Source organism: Prionailurus viverrinus, chromosome D2 (assembly GCF_022837055.1).
Source record: "Prionailurus viverrinus isolate Anna chromosome D2, UM_Priviv_1.0, whole genome shotgun sequence".
Taxonomy (NCBI): Eukaryota; Metazoa; Chordata; class Mammalia; order Carnivora; family Felidae; genus Prionailurus; species Prionailurus viverrinus.
This window is the reverse complement of record NC_062571.1, coordinates 389,278-408,672: the sequence shown is the minus strand read 5'-3', so window position 1 is coordinate 408,672 and position 19,395 is coordinate 389,278. Positions and strand designations below refer to the sequence as shown.

The following is a 19,395-nucleotide window of genomic DNA, read 5'->3' as shown; positions in this document are numbered from 1 at the left end:
AGCAACTGGTCCCAAGGTAAAATAAATAGTGTGCATTGGTCTAGTTTATAAATGTTCAGTATTTGGAATGAAGACTATTTCATGGTAAGTAAGATTAAAATCAGAAGTGACCTCAAAAAGAGGAGTGTATATGCAGTCATATTTTAATAGAGATGGGGAAATACTTGGGCATTGGCTGGAACTGCCAGGCATGGACAAGGTCATCATGAACACACTGACCAAAGCAGCCCTCCAAGCAGCAAACCCTGAGTCCTCAAGATCTGCTGATATCTGGAGGAGATGCAGAAGAGCAGGATTAACAAGCCATAGGCCACCAATGCCCTATTTAGAAGAATAAGTGAACTTCAAAGTCATCACTATGAACCTCACCCGGAAGAATGGAACAGCTATGGAAGGAGACATAAGCTGAAGAAGCACAAGTCCTTGGTCTCTCCGGACCAACTCCCTCAAGTCCTGAGTACTTCCCCACAAGCAGGAAATCAACTTCAAAATCAGACATAAACTCCCAGGAACAGCAGGAGGAAAAGCTACAGAGAAAAACAAGAAAAATTTCCCAGGGCAACTACCCAGATGTGGCAACCAGACTTGAAAAGAGAGAGACAACTCCAAAGCACAAAAATTTATGACTTATTTTTCTTATTTTCATTTTTAATAAGTTTAGAAATGAATAAAGGCCAAAGCCATAGTGATAACAGTTAAAAACTAATTACATTTACAAATAGTAAGAATCTTTTAAGGGTTATTTATACACAAACTTTGGGTCTTTATCTATTAGTTCTTATCTATTAATTTTCTCCAATACAAAATATTTGAACCAAACTTCTGGTATATGTCTTGTCCCACATATGACACATTTGCTTATACTGTGAAATCAAATTTTTAAAATACTACACTTATCCAAGAAAAGAATCTAATTCACATATCAACTCTTCTAGGAAACACTTACTGAGACTCCAGACAAACATGACCTTTCCATTCTCTGGTTTCTATCTATTGGACTTGCTGTCTATACCATGTTATGCCAACCAATTCTATAACATACTATAGAGAATGGCCACCCACCATCATGTAATTATAAAGAAATAGAAATTATTCTGAGGCTAAACTATATATACACAATGTAAAAAATGTATATTAAACCTATGCAGATTTGAGGGGGAAATTCAAAATATTGATAAATTTTGATAACCCATGGCATACACAATAATGAATCTCTCTTTTTTTAATGTTTATTTTATTTTTGAGAGAGGGAGAGAGAACACAAGCAGGAGAGGAGCAGAGAGAGAGGGAGAGGATCTGAAGTAGGCTCTGCACCAACAGCAGAGAGCCCGATGCAGGGCTCAAACTCACAAACCATGAGATCATGACCTGACCTGAAGTCAGACGCTCAACTGACTGAGCCACTGAGGTGCTCCAATAATGAATCTCTCTTATGGAGTAAAAATAGTCCATCTGATAAAAGATGATCTTTTGTCATTTTCAAGTGAAGTAACCCAAGAGTTGTAAGGATTAGTTAGAAAGACACCAAAAAACCGAAGAAACGATATTTGAAGGAAGTAACATTCATCAAAATGAAGGTTATAATTCATGATGGGGTGTGTGGAAAGGAGAAATTTAAAAAAAAAAAAAAGAATGTTTGATTTCAAGTCTTCCTCCCAAATATAGTTAAGGAACAATTTTCATGAACAGGCTTTGAACAGTTCATTTTTAGTAGTCATTGAAAGAACAATGACAATGAAAATACATATGAACATAAATGTGGAACACTGACCTTATTCATCTTACAAAAACTCAAATAAAAGGTAAATAATACCTATATGCTGATAGTGTTCAGCCTTTTGACAATGGTCGTGTCTTAAATATATGTACTTAATGATGCATATTTTTAAGGAGAAATACTCTTTAAATATAAGAAATATAGGTTAAATGTTATATGCTATTTTTATATGACATTAAAAAGTATTTAATGTATTTTATTTTTGCACTTACAAAATTCACAATTATAAGAACTTTAGTTGATAGATACACGTGAAATAAAAATGTTGGTTTACAGTGATACATGTGAAATAAATGTGTTGGTTTACAATGGATATAAAAAAGTAGCCATTTGTTCTAAACAAGTCATCAAATTAATTTTAATACATTTTTGAAGAAAACATCTTAGCAATAATTATTACTTTTGGGAGATTTATGAGAGAAGTAGTGTATCTTGCCATTAATTTTTCCTTCTTTAGTGCCCTTTAAAATTTTTTTTTATGTTTATTTATTTTTGAGACAAATAGAAACAGAGCATGAGTAGGGGAGGAGCAGAGAGAGAGGGAGACACAGAATCTGACACAGGCTCCAGGCTCTGAGCTGTCAGCACAGAGCCCGACACAGGGCTCGAACCCAACTGCAAGGTCATGACCTGAGCCAAAGTTGGATGCTTAACCGACTGAGCCACCCAGGAACCCCAGTACCCTTTTAAAATGTGTCCCAAAATAATATCAAATATAGTTATGCCTGTTCCTTTAAAACTCACAATATTGACAAGAAATACTCATTTAGTAGATACTATTGGGTTACTTCACATGAGAATGACAAAAGATCATCTTTTGTCAATTTGGCTATTTTACTCCATTGGAGAGATTCATTATTGCATATAATATGTCATGAGCTATCAGATATCAATACACTCTGATTAATGTTTGAGAAATCTTAAATTCTTTTTCTCAAGAGATTAAAGGGAATCAAACACATGTTCTCCCACCTGAGCATGAGATAGTCAAGTTTCTTTCTGGGTTCCAGAAACCATTTAACAGGCATTTCCCCTCAGGAAGATAAAATAAATAAATAATTGTCTATAATGTATTATGAAGCACCATGAGCAGATAAAATACACTTAAAGAAAAAGCTGAAAAAATTTCCACTAAGGAACAAAAGTTGGTTTTACCAACAACACTTTCTAGAAATGGCTATTTTTCAAAAAGAAATAGACTTCTAACTGATCTCTGCTATCAAAGTCAAGTGTTATTGCCTTGATCTCAGCAATGTTTCAAAGAAATATTATCAAAAAAAAAAGAACAAAACAGATAAAGTAGAATAAATAATCTGAAACAAAGATAACAAAAGGAGAAAAATTGAAATCATAAATCAGAAGGGCATCTGGGTGGCTCAGTTAGTTAAGCATCGGACTCTTGATTTTAGCTCAAGTCATGATTTCATGGGTTTGTGAGATCAACCTCTGTGCTGTCAGTGCAGAGCCTGTTTGGGATTCTCTCTCTCTCCCTCTCTGGGCACATGCACATGATCTCTCTCTCTCTCAAAATAAATAAATAAACTTCAAAAAAAAGAAGAAATCAAATCAGAGCAAGAAGAATTAAATAGTTGGGAATTGACAACGGAGATATAAAACACTGCAAAAGGGAAGTAAGTTCATATATTTTCTGACATGGTACAAAGGGCAACATTCAGAACAGAAGCAGGCAGTATTTTAATCAATTATTTGGTAATGAGTTTAAAAACAAGAATAGCAAAATCAAAAGGAACACAAAACGATATTAATAGAATTTATGAGATTTCAAGATACACCCCAAACTCTACTACTTCCTCTTTATTTTGAAAGTATTAAGTACACATTTTCCCAGTACTGCATTTTTTAAATGTTTATTTATTTTTTGAGAGATAGAAGTAAAAAGCAAGCAGATGAAGGGCAGAAAAAGAGGAACAGAACCCCAAGCAGGTTTCGTGCCATCAGCACAGAGCTCCACTTGGGGCTTGAACTCAAAAATCATGATATCATAACCTGAGCAGTTGACCTGAGTCAAATGATTAACGACTGAGCCACCCAGGAACCCCACCCAGTACTGCAACTTTATGTACACATTTTACCAGTGTCAAAAACCTAGAATAAACTGTACACACAGTAAGTGTTTAAAGTAAAGAATGTAAACTAAAGAAAGTAAAGTGATTAAAGAATGAATTTAGAGAGGTGCATGGCTGGTTCAATTGGAAGAACATGCGACTCTTGATCTCCGGGTCATGAGTTCAAACCCATATTGGGTATAGAGATTACTTAAATAAATAAGTAAACTTTAAAAAAAGCTAAAAAAATGAATTTAGAGGATCATTATACTTTATACATATGCTCATTCAAACAACTGACTGAGATATTTTCCTAACTCTGTTCTGCTGATGCTGAAAGAATCTGAATGACTATGATCTTGACATATAACATTAGCTCCCAAAAGTGTTTCTCTATGTAGACTCAAAGAGGCACCATTTTACAAAGTCTTTGATAAACTATACAAATAATGTCTAAATTATCTTCATATCATAGTATTTTTACAAAGTGTATGTTTTTCTTTTACTCTGTATTTTTTAGAATATAAGTGATAACAGGAGACTAAATTTTTTTCTTTGCATCAGGAGATATCGGTGTTCAATAAATAATAAGTAAACCAACCAAATAACAAAGGTATCTAGGGAGTTGGTAATATTATTTTCTGTCCAAGTTTTGCTGTTGACTTTTTGTGTAATCCCAGGTGACTCACCCTCCCTGTCCTTCATTTCCTCATCAGCAAAATGAAGATTAACAACACTGTCTTAATTTGAGGTTACTTTGATAAAGACGATGGTCAAATACTTTTAAAGATGAAGGCTGAATGTAATACTGTGGTTTTTTGATTTTCAATTCCATCTTAACTGAAATTAGGTCTAGTTTGTCATATGAAAAGATAAGCATGAATCCCAAAGGACACACTGATTTGTATTAGAGGAAAATATGGATGTTTATGAAAAGCAGCCCTGTTTGGGGGGCCACCAATTGCATGCAAAACTGCAACTGTTTCAGCAGTAAGCAAATACTTCTGGTTTGTACCTTGACATTGTCTACAGAATGAAAGTTGTACAGAATTAACCTTTATAACCCATGGCAAAATCAGATGTTTCCAAGCCTGTTCCTTGATTATAGACTTGCCTTACAAGGAGGCTAAAGGCAAGACAGAAAACAAATCTTGTTTACTAATAACTAAATACATTAGGGCTAATCCTCAAGCCATCTGTTTATATTCCATTGTATCAATCAGATTCCCTTTTAGCCCAGCCCAAAGTGACTTGTAGAGTCCTGGGGAAAAGGGATGACAGGAAGCAATATATCAATGAGCTATGTGTTCAGGTATCTTGAAAATGAGAGGAGAAAAGCACACGGAAACACAGGTTAAGAAAAGAAATGGAGCATAGTGCCCACTGGAGTAAAAAAAAAAAAAAAAAATCTAAATCAATTTCATCAACCACAAATCCTTACAACTGTCCTAATTTAGGAGACAACATGATGATGAAAGTGACCCAACAGAAACAAATTCTCCAGTGGAAGTGAACACAGTGACCAGAAAATGAGTGCATTAAGTCTTCAGTGTCAGAGGAAAAGAAAAAATATGAGGTGCGAAAAAACTGATAGTCACAGTTGATTGCAAGCACATAAAGGACATTTAAATGACTCCCTTGAACAAGTAAGGAAAAACTCAAGTCTGAGTTATTTCCAGCTTGTGACAGCTAAACCAGGATGAGACAATTTTGCTATTATTATTGTGTCCATATTGTATGGAACATCCATGGAACAAGAATTTTTTTTTTTTTGGCATTGAATTTTGTGGAAATATGATGATAAGGAAAGGGGACAAAAAAGTGACGACAAACCTTTCTCTTATTTTAAGGTTTTGCCAAAGTCATTTATTTACTTACCAGGTGGTACATAAAAAATCACACTATGGTACTGAGGCTCCATGACTTAAAAATGTAGGTTTTATAATAAATTTGGAGACCTTTTTTTTGTGTGTGTGAAGCATTTGGCTTGTCTGCTGAATCTGAAAGTAAAATGAACTTACTCAGTTGTGAGTTGCTCTCACAAGTCTATTTAGTTATACCTTCTAGTTTTCCGAACTAATTATCATGAATCATAAAAGCCAACTTTTATCATGCCTGATGATTTAACATGCTTTATGATTAATTTTTCTACTTAGGTGATTGCCTCATCTTTTGAGAAGAAACAATTTAGCATTATGCGACAGTGCTTTCTCTCATGTGGCTCTTTTTAATATCTGTGCCTGGATCACTCTTGCACTTCTTATCATTTCCACTACGGTAGTCAAATATCTGCAGAAATCTGGATTCTTTTATGAATTTAACAGGGACAGAGTTTGGGAAATAAATCAGTTTGACAAATGCATCTTTATTGGATTTTATGGTCATATCCATAACTCTTCCGGAGACGCTCTTCAGGAGATAGGAGAAATAAGCAGAGCGTAAATATACCATTAAAATTCAAAATACTATATACAGAGTGAATATAAAACATCTAAGGGATTGTACAAGTAGTGGAGAAGAGTTAATAGAAATGAAAAAGATGAGGAAAGTCCTTGGAGTCAATTAATTAAATTAAAACAATTCAGCAAGAGGATATACATGTTTAGGAAGAAATTATCTTTCAAGATGCCAAGTTTAAATTAAATGAAACCAGCAAAAGCCTTCTTATATCCTCAAACTCAAGACCAATAGAGAATGATAGTCCAGGGCTGACAGAAGCATGTGCAGTCAGCATAGCTGAGGGTATAAGCCACCTCAAAAACAAATAGAGAGACAATGAAACTAAACGTTAGGAGTCTCTGCAAAGACAGACAAGGTTGTAGACTTAGGGAAAATGCCACTCTTACCCTGATAACCAAAAATAGCAGTATTTCCAAGTGAAAAGCAAACCTGTGGTTTTAGTCATAGACATCATTGAAATAAAGGCAGTTAAAAAAAAAAAAAATGTCCAGGGCACCTAGGTGGCTCAGTCGGTTAAGCATCCAACTTCAGCTCAGGTCATGATCTCACAGTCCATGAGTTCGAGGCCCGCGTGGGACTCTATACTGACAGCTCAGAGCCTGGAGCCTGCTTCAGATTCTGTGTCCCTCCTCTCTCTCTCTCTCTCTCTCTGCCCCTCCTCCACTTGCACTCCATTTTAGTCTGTCTCTCAAAATAAATAAATCAAAAAAAAATTTTTTTTTAAGGTCCTTTCATTCTGATGAAATGAGTTGCCTAAATTTGTAAGGACCCTAATGAAGGTTTCCATATGAACAGACTCCCCTTGCTTTCTGAAATTTCGCTTTGAACATGTTTTACGTAACTGCTCTAAATTTTCCTATACTCATACAAGATTTGCCATCAACTTAGGGTATACTAAAACAGCATGAAGAATTTCTAACTAGAATTTTTAAAACTCCTCGGCCTTACCGAATTTCTTTTTCTCTTTGAAAAAGTTAGTTTTGTACTGTTTGTATCTAATTATGTTTCCATTTTTTACCCTTTCTGGTGGACACAACAGACAAATCTGAAGAGTTTAAATGTATATTTGTTATAAAATAAACTTATTGTTCTTTCTTTGCTTAAGTCACAATCAGTAAATTATTCAACAATACTCTAAAAGCATAGTTGTCTTTCAATTATATCAGCAATATTAATAACTTACAAATTAATTTCTTTGGAGTTTAAATCTTTTTTTATGCCCACCTACCAATTGTCATGGAAAAATATATATAACACAGCAAGAGGGAAACCAGTCTGCATTTGCAAACCAATGAGTGTTGAATTGTGTGCTGGTAACTTACTTGAAAAAGAAGAAAGAAGTCTGCTGTATGTCTCCCTCATCTTTGACTGTTTTCACTCCATAAAAGCAAATGCACCCTCCAGAAATAGGACTTCCATTCACAGCTGTCATCAAAGTCCAAACTCTAATCAGTTTTGTCCTTATGCTTTCTTACTCCTAGGAACATCTACTGCTTTCTGACAGTCTCAGTACCGCTGGATAACTTAGCACTATCATTTCTCGAACAGGGTTTTCTTTTATAACCAGAAGAAAATCAGCCTCTTTCAGTGGAAGATTCTGCTTTTCAGTGAGTTTTGAAATTATCCTTGTTACTCTCTTAGAACCCTTTTGTAGTCCCAAGCATATATCACTTTAAATCATTGCAAGATCTCCATAACACTAGCTCCTTAATGTGGTTTTGCATGTTTTAATCTAACAGGAGCCTTATTTTTCATGTTAACACGCCTTTCTCTAATTGTAGATAACAATGTGCAGTGCACAAGTCCACCTGTTCTTCTGAACTCCTTCTAGCATACTTTTATTCTACTTGCTAGGAAATTGATTCTTATTTGAAAAAAAAAAAATAATACACCTATGAAAAGCAGTAGGCAACCTTTTAGATTTAGTTCCTGAAGTTGCAGAAAGAAAGCCAGTTTACTGACAGCTAATTTGTCAAAAGTCAATTCACCCAATATGTACTAAATGCCCAATCTCTGGAACATTCCTTTTGATACCTTCCCCAAGTAAAGAATCCCCCTTACTCAGCCCCAGCTCTTAACAAGTTGGATGTGGGGGTATGGTAGAGAAAGAAATGCAGTAAACCTTAAAAAGCTCTTAGCAAAATAAAATGAAAGCCAGGTAACCAAACTGTACAGAGATCTTAAAAAGTTTCAAAAATCAATATGAATTACTCTAAATTTTATAAATGTTTAAAGAAACATGCTAACTTCTCTAATAGGTCATTATCCAAATGATAAACTTGATTTTGGTGCACTGAATTTAGGCAAATATATTTATATTTGAAGTTTCAAGGTTTGGGGCTGGGGAAGTTAAGGATTTTGAGGTTATCACTATGCTATCAACAACATTACAGGAATATATCAGAAGCCAAAGTGAAGACAAGGTCATAGGGATTTTTACCCAGGATGCATTTATATACTACTCCTGGTGTCAAAAGCAGAGCCTCTCATTTCACCCTGGGTGGAGAAGGGAGGGAGAAACAAGGTGAAAATAGGGCATTTGCCTCTGTACCTTGGGGAACACACACAACCTTTCCTTGCTGTAGGAAAACTGAGTTGACTAGAATATTAATGTAATATCCACTGCCCACATAGCTTTCCTAGTGCATGAATCGCACAACTGGCTCAGTTCTTGGGACAAGGTCCTTCCAGTTCAAACAGACTCAGCTGGAAGCCCCTCCATTGGGAGGCAGAAACCCTCCCGGCCAACTGTACAACTTAGTTCCTTCACCTTCAGATTATCCAGTCATGTGGACTACATGCCTACTGCAACTACTGATCTCACTAACCAGAGGCCCTCTGTTGCCCCAAGCACACACCAGGGCTTCTCCACAGAGAATTCTTATGCTTTATTCATCCATTCATTTTTGGCACTTTGAAGGTTACTGTCCATATGCAGTTACTGAAATAAGCAATTAACTTCTAAGACCAATCAAAACTCTAGTGTAAAATCCTGGTGCTAGAAGGGCTTAATTCGACTGGTTCCAGCATCTGGTTTGGGGAGGATGGACATAATCCTCCTACTCCTAGGACAAATACACCTTTTTGGTATTCAGTCCAAAGAATGAAGATATGATAATACTTCCTAGACAGGTAAAAGCCAGGGTTTCTTTAGCCCAACCAAAAACAAATAAACCTTATAATATCAGAATGCCAAAATAATGGTATTAGCACATGTGAATTTTCATATAGAATTAGGCTAAAAAATAGAGGCAATAAGTAATCAAAAAAAAAAAAAAAAGATCTGTTTGGTTTGTATATGGCTTGCCATCTTCTTTAGTATTTCATTTGGGTTGAATCTTCTGCTTTCTGACCCAACCACACCTCCTTGTCCCCTACCCTTATTTCCTAAATGACAGGAAATATAACAGCCAGAAATAGTAATAGCAGCTTAATGCATATTAGATAATAATCCTCAGCACAGCCCTATGAGGTAGGTACTATATTCTTACTTGTTGGTAAGGAAACAACAGCATAGGAGGAATGGGTAATGTGCCCTGGGTCACATGGCAATTAGGACCCAAAGTCAACATTTTAAACTAGGTATATGTGAATCCAAAGCATGTGGTCTACACTTGGTTTTACCATCTCTCAGGGCTATAAATTTGAGATCTTTTGTCATCTTCCAGAACACTAAAAGTAAACATATTTGAGATACAATTTTTCAAGAACCTTTTTTTTGGTCAGAGATATGCTTTCTATTTGCTTGTATTACAGTCATGCCCCTGCAGCTAATGCACAATGTCCCACCACGATAGTCTAATAATGTGAGCCTGCTGCCAGGAGACACATCCTATTCCTGAAATTGAATTGCATCTTAGCATCACATTTTCTTAAAGACAGTATGTAATCACCCAACGCCGGTGGCTCTGATGGTTATGGGTTGTCTGTTCTGACACTAAGAAAATGTGCTTTATTGCTGCGGACCAGTGAAAGGTGCTTAACGTACTCAATGTGGGGCACTGGCCCAGAGAGGAAAAAGCACTATTTGAATTCCATCTACATCCAGCAATCTCAGAGACAAGAGCGTGTTAAAAAAAAAACATTATTTTCTGATCACTTTCTGAGGCACTCATAAAACTGACTTCTACTTAGAGATTTTCAATCTCGCCTGATTTAAGTGTTTCATAGCTGGGAGATGGTCACATTCCTCCCAAAAACACAACCTGAAATTGTAAAGACAGTTACATAGGAAACATTAGGTTGTTACATAATTTCACACCTTGAGGTTTCTGTTTCAGATCATCAGCGAAGGTTTGGTCCTTCTCTGACCAACCGAGATAGAAAATGAACTTGTGTCTTTTCTCCTAAAAATTATTCTTTAAATAGTATCAAAATACTCTGAAAACATATCTACTCTTACTCTTTGTATGTTGGACCTGGGTTTCCCCTTAGGTCACAGGGTTGAATTCAAATACTGACTATACCTGATAAACTATACAAATGTTAACTGAGTAAAATACCAGTATTTTCCACAACTACCAATCAATCATTCTTATCAAGGATGTGACCTCAGCCAACAGACTCCCATCAAAATAGGCACAGTAATCTTGCAAAATCCCTAAGATAGCAGAGGAGGGAATAGGAAAAGTACATGGGCCTGTCAGCAGACGGGTACAGAATATAAGTGCCAGAGTAAGCATAAATGCAGGAGGAGGAAGAGATAGGACACAATAAAGGGTTAAGGAAAAAGGAGAAATATTTAGATGAGGGAAATGAGTATATGACTGGGCGAAACGAAAACGGGTCTCTAAGTGTTAGAGACATGATAAAACAAGCCCCTTCTTCTGTAAATTCATATTCCCCAGAGTGTCCCTTCTTTCACCTAAAAACATGTTTTCCTCATCTTAAAAGCTAGAAGAAACAAAATAAACCACTTCCCTCAGTTGCGAGATCTCTTCTAGCTAATGGCTCCTCTGTCCCTGCCATTTGTTAAACTTTAAGAAAGACACTGGTCTACATTCATATTTGCAATTCTTCCCCTTTTGTTCCCCCCTAAGCTGCCATGTGCTTTCTGTCCATTTCTCTCTACTCGTCCCACACTTGCCGAGATGAGGGACATCTTCCCTACCTAACCCAGTTGGTATTTTCAGTTATTACCTTACTTCCTTTCTGCAGAATTTCACACTGTTGGGTATTCACTCCTTTTTTTAAAAATTTGCTCATTCTTTGACTTCCTCTCAACCCCATTCTCTTCTGATTATCCGATGGCTCAGATTATTCTTGAATATCTTCCTAGCCTCACCTCTTAAATATTGTTTCTGGAAATTCCACCCTGGACCTGTATTTTTTTCTTATTAGTTTGGTGGAATCATTCATTCTTTAACCATCGTGATTTTTTCTCGTGAATTGTAATCAATAACTTCAGCCCAAACTTCCAAGTTCCAGGTTAGTGTCTATGTCTACCTGAAAGTTTCTTAGGTATCATATATTTAACATATTCCAAGTTTATGTTAGCTGTAATCTATGCACTAAAAGACTTCTTATTTTGTCTTCACTGTCTTACCGCTTATATCTGCTGAGTCATCTAAACACGAGAAATGGAATTCCTCCTGGATCTCTCTCGCTTCCTCAACACAAGTCGAATAATTCAGTGTGTCTATCACGAGTCACGTCTCTTCAGATTCATGCCACCCTACCACTTCCGTTTCCTACTGTGGCATTTAGTACCACATGCTGGCCTTCTGGTTTCTGTTGGTAAAGATCTGCCACAAGATTTACCAAACATTCATCCTAAGCAGATCTTTAAATGGCTCCTTTACATAGAGAATTTGATCTTCTTCACCGGGTAAGGAGGCTCTTCTCAACCCCGGTTCTGCCGGTGTTTCCGACCTAATTTCTCCTGCTCTCCTATAAGCATGCTAACCCCTGGCCACACACAACTAGAAGAGGTGACTACGAGCCACTGAGTGGCCCTTCCAAGTCATCCTATTTATCATCTGCTTTAATCTCAGAACAACTCACTGAAGCAATGACATTGCTGTGTTATCTTATGGATGGGAAAACGGGAGACGTGGAGAACTTTAAGCAAGTTTTTGACCGCAGACTCTAACCAAGCAGTTTAATTCCAGAGCCCATGTTTCTTTAACAAACCAGGAGAAACGACAACAGAATCCACAGGTCTCAAGGACTGATTTTGTTAAGACATAAGTTTAACCATTTCCCTTCCACCAGTCATTTTCGGAAGATCACCGCCTTATAAATTTTAACGCAAAATTTACAAAACGCACGTTTACTAACCGTTCTGTTGTCTGGTAACCTACTAACATGTAAGAAGACTAGCTGTAAGAGGAGGACCCCCGTGTCCATTCCACACACTATGTGCACAATGAAAAGTGCCGAGCAGAGGGGCCCACGATGGATACTGCCTCTGCACACCCTGGGTGGCATCCCCGTCGTCTCCCTCCTGGGACAGTGACCGACACAACTGCAGGAACAGCCGGTGGAGCCTTTGCATCTCCGCAAGGCAGCATTCGTAGGAATGTTAATAACAGGGTATCCGAGCGATGTGTTGCTTACAACCTCTGCTTGAGGCACACAGGGCACTTTATCTAGAGGGACAGGACACTTCCCAAAGGTACCTAACGTTGCCGAGTGAACGCGGAGGGTGGGGACAGAGTGCACACGCAGGGTGACAGGAATAAGAGGCACGCGTCTCCTCAGTGTGACCAGTACAGCCTGGGCAAGCCTCCCCCTCGGGGCCCCGTGCCCCGTCTCCTCTGACCCGCGGACACCACACGGCCCTGCGTCACCAGCAGGGCCGCTGCAGGACATGGTGCAGCAATGCCACACACACAAGTCCTCTCCAGAGGACACTTCTGCGCAAAACCCGTGATTTTCCAACTCCTCGTCTACACGTCAAAAGTAGCTTTTGCCCAGTGTGTACACAGACCAGTAAATGTTGCCAAAAAGCAGTGGACACGTGTTGTGGCCAAGTGTGGTGTATTCTTACCCTTTCTTCCAGCGGTGAGGGCTGCACGAGCCGAGCCTGGTCCTGGACGCTGAGGGTCCTCCGCGGGGACGCTGCGGCTGTCTGGGCCGTGGGGACAGGACGTGTCCCCACGGACACTGAGAATGTCCGAGCTGAGGTGCCTCCGGGCCGTGTCCCGTCACCGTGGGGACGGGGACCTGTCGTCCACAGGGACACAGAGGTTGTCCAGGCCGTGTCCCGTCACCATGGGGACAGGGACGTGTCGTCCACAAGGACACAGAGGTTGTCCAGGCTGTGTGTGTCCCGTCACTGTGGGGATGGGATGTGTCGTCCACATGGACACAGAGGTTGTCCGGGCCGTGTACCATCACCATGGGGACAGGGACGTGTCCTCCACATGGACACTGAGAACGTCCAAGCTGCGGTGCCTCCGGGCCGTGTTCCGTCATTGTGGGGACGGGGACGTGCCGTCCACAAGGACACAGAGGTTGTCCGGGCTGTGTGTGTCCCGTCACTGTGGGGATGGGACGTGTCGTCCACATGGACACTGAGAACGTCCGAGCTGCGGTGCCTCCGGGCCGTGTTCCGTCATTGTGGGGACAGGGACGTGCCGTCCACAAGGACACAGAGGTTGTCCGGGCTGTGTCCCGTCACTGTGGGGACGGGGACGTGTCGTCCACACGGACACTGAGAACGTCCAAGCTGAAGTGCCTCCGGGCCGTGTTCCGTCATTGTGGGGACGGGGACGTGCCGTCCACAAGGACACAGAGGTTGTCCGGGCCGTGTCCCATCACCGTGGGAACGGGGACGTGTCGTCCACATGGACACTGAGAACGTCCGAGCTGCGGTGCCTCCGGGCCGTGTTCCGTCATTGTGGGGACGGGGACGTGCCGTCCACAAGGACACAGAGGTTGTCCGGGCCGTGTCCCATCACCGTGGGGACGGGGACGTGTCGTCCACATGGACACTGAGAACGTCCGAGCTGTGGTGCCTCTGGGCCGTGTTCCGTCATTGTGGGGATGGGATGTGTCGTCCACACGGACACAGAGGTTGTCCGGGCCGTGTCCCGTCACCATGGGGACAGGGACGTGTCGTCCACAAGGGCACAGAGGTTGTCCGGGCTGTGTGTGTCCCGTCACTGTGGGGATGGGACGTGTCGTCCACACGGACACTGAGAATGTCCGAACTGAGGAGTATCCGGGCCGTGTCCCATCATCATGCGGACCGGAACGTGTCGTCCACACGGACAATGAGGATGTCTGGGCTGAGGCGCCTCCGGGGAGTGTCCCGTCGTCGTGGGGACGGGGACGTGTTGTCCGGACTGTGTCCCGTCACTGTAGGGATAGGCGGCGTGCCGTCCACACGGACACAAGGGGCACCGGGCCCGGTCCACACAGCTCATGGCTGAGTTCTGACGCCCTGAGGCTTCTGAGGAGAACTGGTGGTCGCCAATCTTCTGGCGTCAGCACGCGGCGGCCTGAGGGGAGGCCCGGGGCCGCCACCTGTGGGCTGTAGTCTCCTCCTCCAGTCTGCAGCTCGGGTGCGGCCTGTGAGCCCGGCTGGCGGCTGTGGTGACTGATTAAGTCTCCTCACGCGGAAGGAAGGTCCTCAGATAGAGAGCGCGGGGCGGAGATCCGGGGGCGGGGCGGAGATCCGGGGGCGGGGCGGAAACCGTGGGGCGGGGCAGAGAACCGCGGGGCGGGGCGGGGCGGGGCGGACGGCCGGGGGCGGGGCAGGAACCACAGGGTGGGGCGGGGTGGCGAGCCAGGGGCAGGGCGGAGAGCCGCTGGGCGCTGGGGGGGGCAGAGGTTTGGAGACCGACTGCATTGAGGGTGAAGGGCTGGTGGAGACCACGCTCTCTTCCTTCTGCCTGTGGCTGGGCCAGGCTGGGGCTCTCCTGGCACTTACTGTTCTTGCAGCAGGATCGGCCCCGAGATGTAGCTTTCAGTGCTGATGCAGCCCCTTAAAGTACACCTGAGAACCAGGCAAAGAAATTGGTTTTAAACTGCTCTACATAGAGTAGGAAGGAGGGATTGGGTGGTATCATTCAACTGAGTCATCAATTTCACCTGAATTTAATTTCCTGCGTCTCATCCAGGTGTGACCTGGAAAAGCAGCGTAACCTTTTGGCTTTGAATTTCTTATGTCAAGTGATTATGGTAAGAAATAATGAGAAAATGCGTGTGTAAGTAAACGGCTCATTACATGACGCATAGAAAACACTCAAAAGTTGTAATTATTATTCATTATATTTTAAGAAATTAGAAGGGGTAGAGAAGAGAGGAAAAGAAGCAAGGATGCTATGGGAAGAATGTTCCTATTCTCATAATCAAATCCACTATAATTCAAGTTCCTTATTTGGGGATCCAAATACCCCAATTCTTCAACCCATGAGTGAAACCACTTATGTAACATTGTGATGGTCACCTATTTACTTTCTAGTTCCAGCAACTACACATCTACATAAATATATACACTTTAAAACTTTCCACCTGTAGGAAAGATAAAATTCACCAGGCCAAGAGAATCATTTATTTTTTTTTATTTTTTATTTTTTTTTTTATTTTTTGTGGTGAGAACATTTTTTTTTTCTGAAATTTATTGACAAATTGGTTTCCATACAACACCCAGTGCTCATCCCAAAAGGTGCCCTCCTCAATACCCATCACCCACCCTCTCCTCCCTCCCACCCCCCATCAACCCTCCCAAGAGAATCATTTAAGACTCTGCAGTGTCCAGTAACTGTTTCTGCATCTGAGGTATTAAACTCATTATGAAAGCCTTGATCCCCTTTAATACTATTAGTGAAGTTCAAATTTCTATCCTGCAACAAGTTCTTCCTGCTGAGAAGATGAAGCTGATTGAAGTCCATGGGAGGTGGGTATCAGTAAACAGATGGGAGCTTTTGCTCTCAGATCAAGTAACTTCTATATTCCCTCCACATGAGCAGTTTTTTCTCTTCTTTCCTTTTAAGACAGAGGCACTGTACACTGATCAGGCATTTCTTCACCCAGCATCTTGTGATGAATTTTTTGACGACTCACTGGGATTTCAAACACACAGTCTGCATATTCAGCCATTAGGTAATCTGCCAAAAATAAAAAGAGTTCCCTTTCCACAGAAAAAATGAACCAATGAATTACTTCAGATCTCTACCATTTGCTTTACTGTGATGCAGCTTGTCTCTTTTCGCTACTCCAATTCTAGTTTCAAGAAGTCTGCTTTTTAAAGTTTTTATCAAATAATAAAAAGATTCAAATAGAATACCACTGAAGAAAACAGAGTACAGCATAATGGAGCCATTACCAACTCCTGATGTGTAAATTCAGGCTTAGATCTTCGTCTTCATCTTCATCATCTTTCAGGATACATAGAAAGACACGTATACTCAACATTTCCCAAGATTATGTCAAAGACAATAATCACTTGGATGATTTTCTCCTCATTTGAATGGAAAGCTTCAGAGATGTTCTATATTGCTGCAAAACAATCATAACTGAGCAAAACTGAACTGTTCAAAATAGCCAAAATATAAGATGTAATGGGAAATTAAACTAAATTTGATCCCCATAGGTAAAGAGAATGCATTTATTACTCATTTGGAAAGGGACAAAGAAGAAAAAATGGGTAGGCACAAATATTTCAGGATATTTGTCTGAAGCACAGGATTTTGCAACTGTTCAAATTGTGATACAAATATGAATTTTGTAGTTTATCTTTAATAATAACTGGTCTATTCTCTTCTCTTGTTTTTAATTCTGAAGGAAGGAGGATTATGATGCTTTTCAGGAACAGAACCAGCTGTGGTTTGATCTATCATCCGATACATCCCAACAGTGGGAAATACATCTTACTTGATTGATGAAAATAATAATATACTTGTCTGCTGGAGAAAACAAATGTCTACTGAAATTGGATAATGACCTATCCTGCCATCATGCTCAGAGAGTCCCGGTCAGGGGCACAGGATGCCCCCTGAGAGGTTCGAGGATCTGAGAGTGGGGAGGACCTTACCCCACTTCCCAAACCAGGTTCAGGAGCTATATTGGGCTCTTCATATGACATGCTATGAGGTATGTGTACGCTAAGACTGGCCCAAGTAGCATATACATGTTTCCATTTGTCTTCCCAAGACAGCAGCTGGTATTTTTTCATGCCTCCAAGAAAGCCATAACAGTTAGCTGAGAAAGAAAGAGAGGGAGGGAGAAAGAGAAAGAGAGAGGGAGAAGATCTGAAAGTATCTTGGACCATAACAAGAGGGACCATAGGGAGAGTGACCTAGATAGACCGTGCATAGCAAGGACCCGATCAGAGAGTGTCCATGTGGGCAGGTGCTAGCACAGGAAGACACATGAGGTCAAGTGACCCCACCTGACACCACCCAGATACAATGAATGAGAAAGAAGGGACAATCACTAACTGGATTTAAATGTCACTAAACAAAATCTAGTGCACATGCACCAAAATCCCATTGTCTGATACCAGGCAGAAGAGGCACTTTATAAAATTTGACAGAAAAACAAATACTTCTTTTGCACAACAGGGTACATGGTTTATAAAATTAAAACATTTTTGGACTAGCAGAAATCTTAAAAGTTGTCTACTCCAAACTTTTAATTTAGCCAATAGGGAAGCAAAAATTGGGGCACACGTGTGGCTCAGTGGGTTAAACATCCAACTTTTGATTTCAGCTCAGTCATGATCTCACTGTTTGTGAGTTCAAGCCCTGCGTCGGGCTCTGTGCTGACAGCTCAGAGCCTGGCGCCTGCTTTGGATTCTGTGTCTCCCTCTTCCTCTGCCCACCCCCCTCCCCCACCTCCGAGTAAGTAAATAAACATTAAAAAAAACTAAGAAGCAAAAGTCTGGTAAGGTTAGGAGATTCGCACAAACTTCCTCCCAGAGTTAGTGGCAGGGTTAGACCCAGAACTCAGTGTCCTGTTTTCCACTTCAGACTTCCTTCTTCTACATCAGACTGCCTCACTGTCACTCTAAAAGCTGTATTTGTATTACTACAATGCAATTATCATTTCAAAATAGACACAGCTTCATGTGAACTGTGAACATACTCATGAAGGCTTGACAGGTAGGCAACACGGCATGCCAGCTTATTATTCCTGCTTTCAGTGAATGTTAAAAATATGCCATCTGGGTGTTAAAAATGATTTTTGCTTCTGGACTTGCTAGAGGCAAAGAAAAGGACACTTTGTTATTATCACAACTGAAAACAAGTAGTTAAAACCACTTTTGAATATTTTATTACCAACCTGTCTAATGTATACTTTAAAACTAAGTAGAAAAGCAATCTAGAGTAAATCTGACGTTTAAGTTTATTTTGTCTGAAATAACAAATACGATTTGCAAAAATGCAAATTTCAACTATAAATAAATCATAACAGATACTTTATTCCAGACACTACTTTAAATTGGTTTTTTTTTAAAAAATATAAATGCTTTGATATATGCCATTTCAAAGCTTTGTTATTAAGCTGATTGCACCAGGTAAGAGCGAAAAAAACCTTTCTGTGTCCTCTGATTACATGCTACAATTAAGTTCCTTTTGTCACCAAAGCAGAAGTACAAGCATGTGCAAAATCCTAAAAATTTTGTTCATTTTTTTGTATCTTATGTCATGCTAATTTGATGTTTTCTGATCTCATAACCTTCATTTCCTAACATCAAATCTGACATTTTTCCAATTTTTAAGCTTCATATATTTCACATGTATTCTATTATAAGCCATTCTTTCCTAAAATTGATAAATGGATATTTTTATTCTGTAGTCATTATCTCTTGGTTTAATTCTCTTTTGGGATATTTATAGATGTCACCTATTTATTCTAGTCACAGGAACCATAAATAACATTGAACAGAAATTAGTGCTGTATATGCATATAATTTTTATATCCGTCAGTACATTTGATATTCAAAACAATCTTGTAAGTAGAAATCATTAAAAAATTAGGATAACAGCAGCAACAATGAAGTGATATTGATAGGCAAGTTTATTTAATCATTCTCAATTAAAGATGATTTTTTAAAAAAACTCAAGGAGTTTAAATTATCAAGGTCAACTAGCTGATACTCCACATATATTTCAACTCAAATGTGTACAAGAGAATTTT

The 19,395-nt window shown here is 40.1% G+C and overlaps 1 long non-coding RNA gene across 2 annotated transcripts in view; it reads left to right on the top strand.

Annotated features, from left to right (window-relative positions):
• Positions 1-17,406, top strand: part of LOC125148145 (uncharacterized) — a 45,579-nt gene extending 28,173 nt beyond the window's left edge. The window contains exons 1-3 of one of the 2 annotated variants that reach the window (XR_007145436.1): positions 15,998-16,150; positions 16,248-16,356; positions 17,038-17,406. This is a non-coding gene — a long non-coding RNA (uncharacterized LOC125148145). Of the gene's footprint in view, positions 1-7,784; positions 7,911-15,997; positions 16,151-16,247; positions 16,357-17,037 lie in introns of those variants that run through there. The other variant, XR_007145435.1, reaches the window with a different exon arrangement.
• The last annotated feature ends 1,989 nt before the right edge of the window (positions 17,407-19,395 follow it).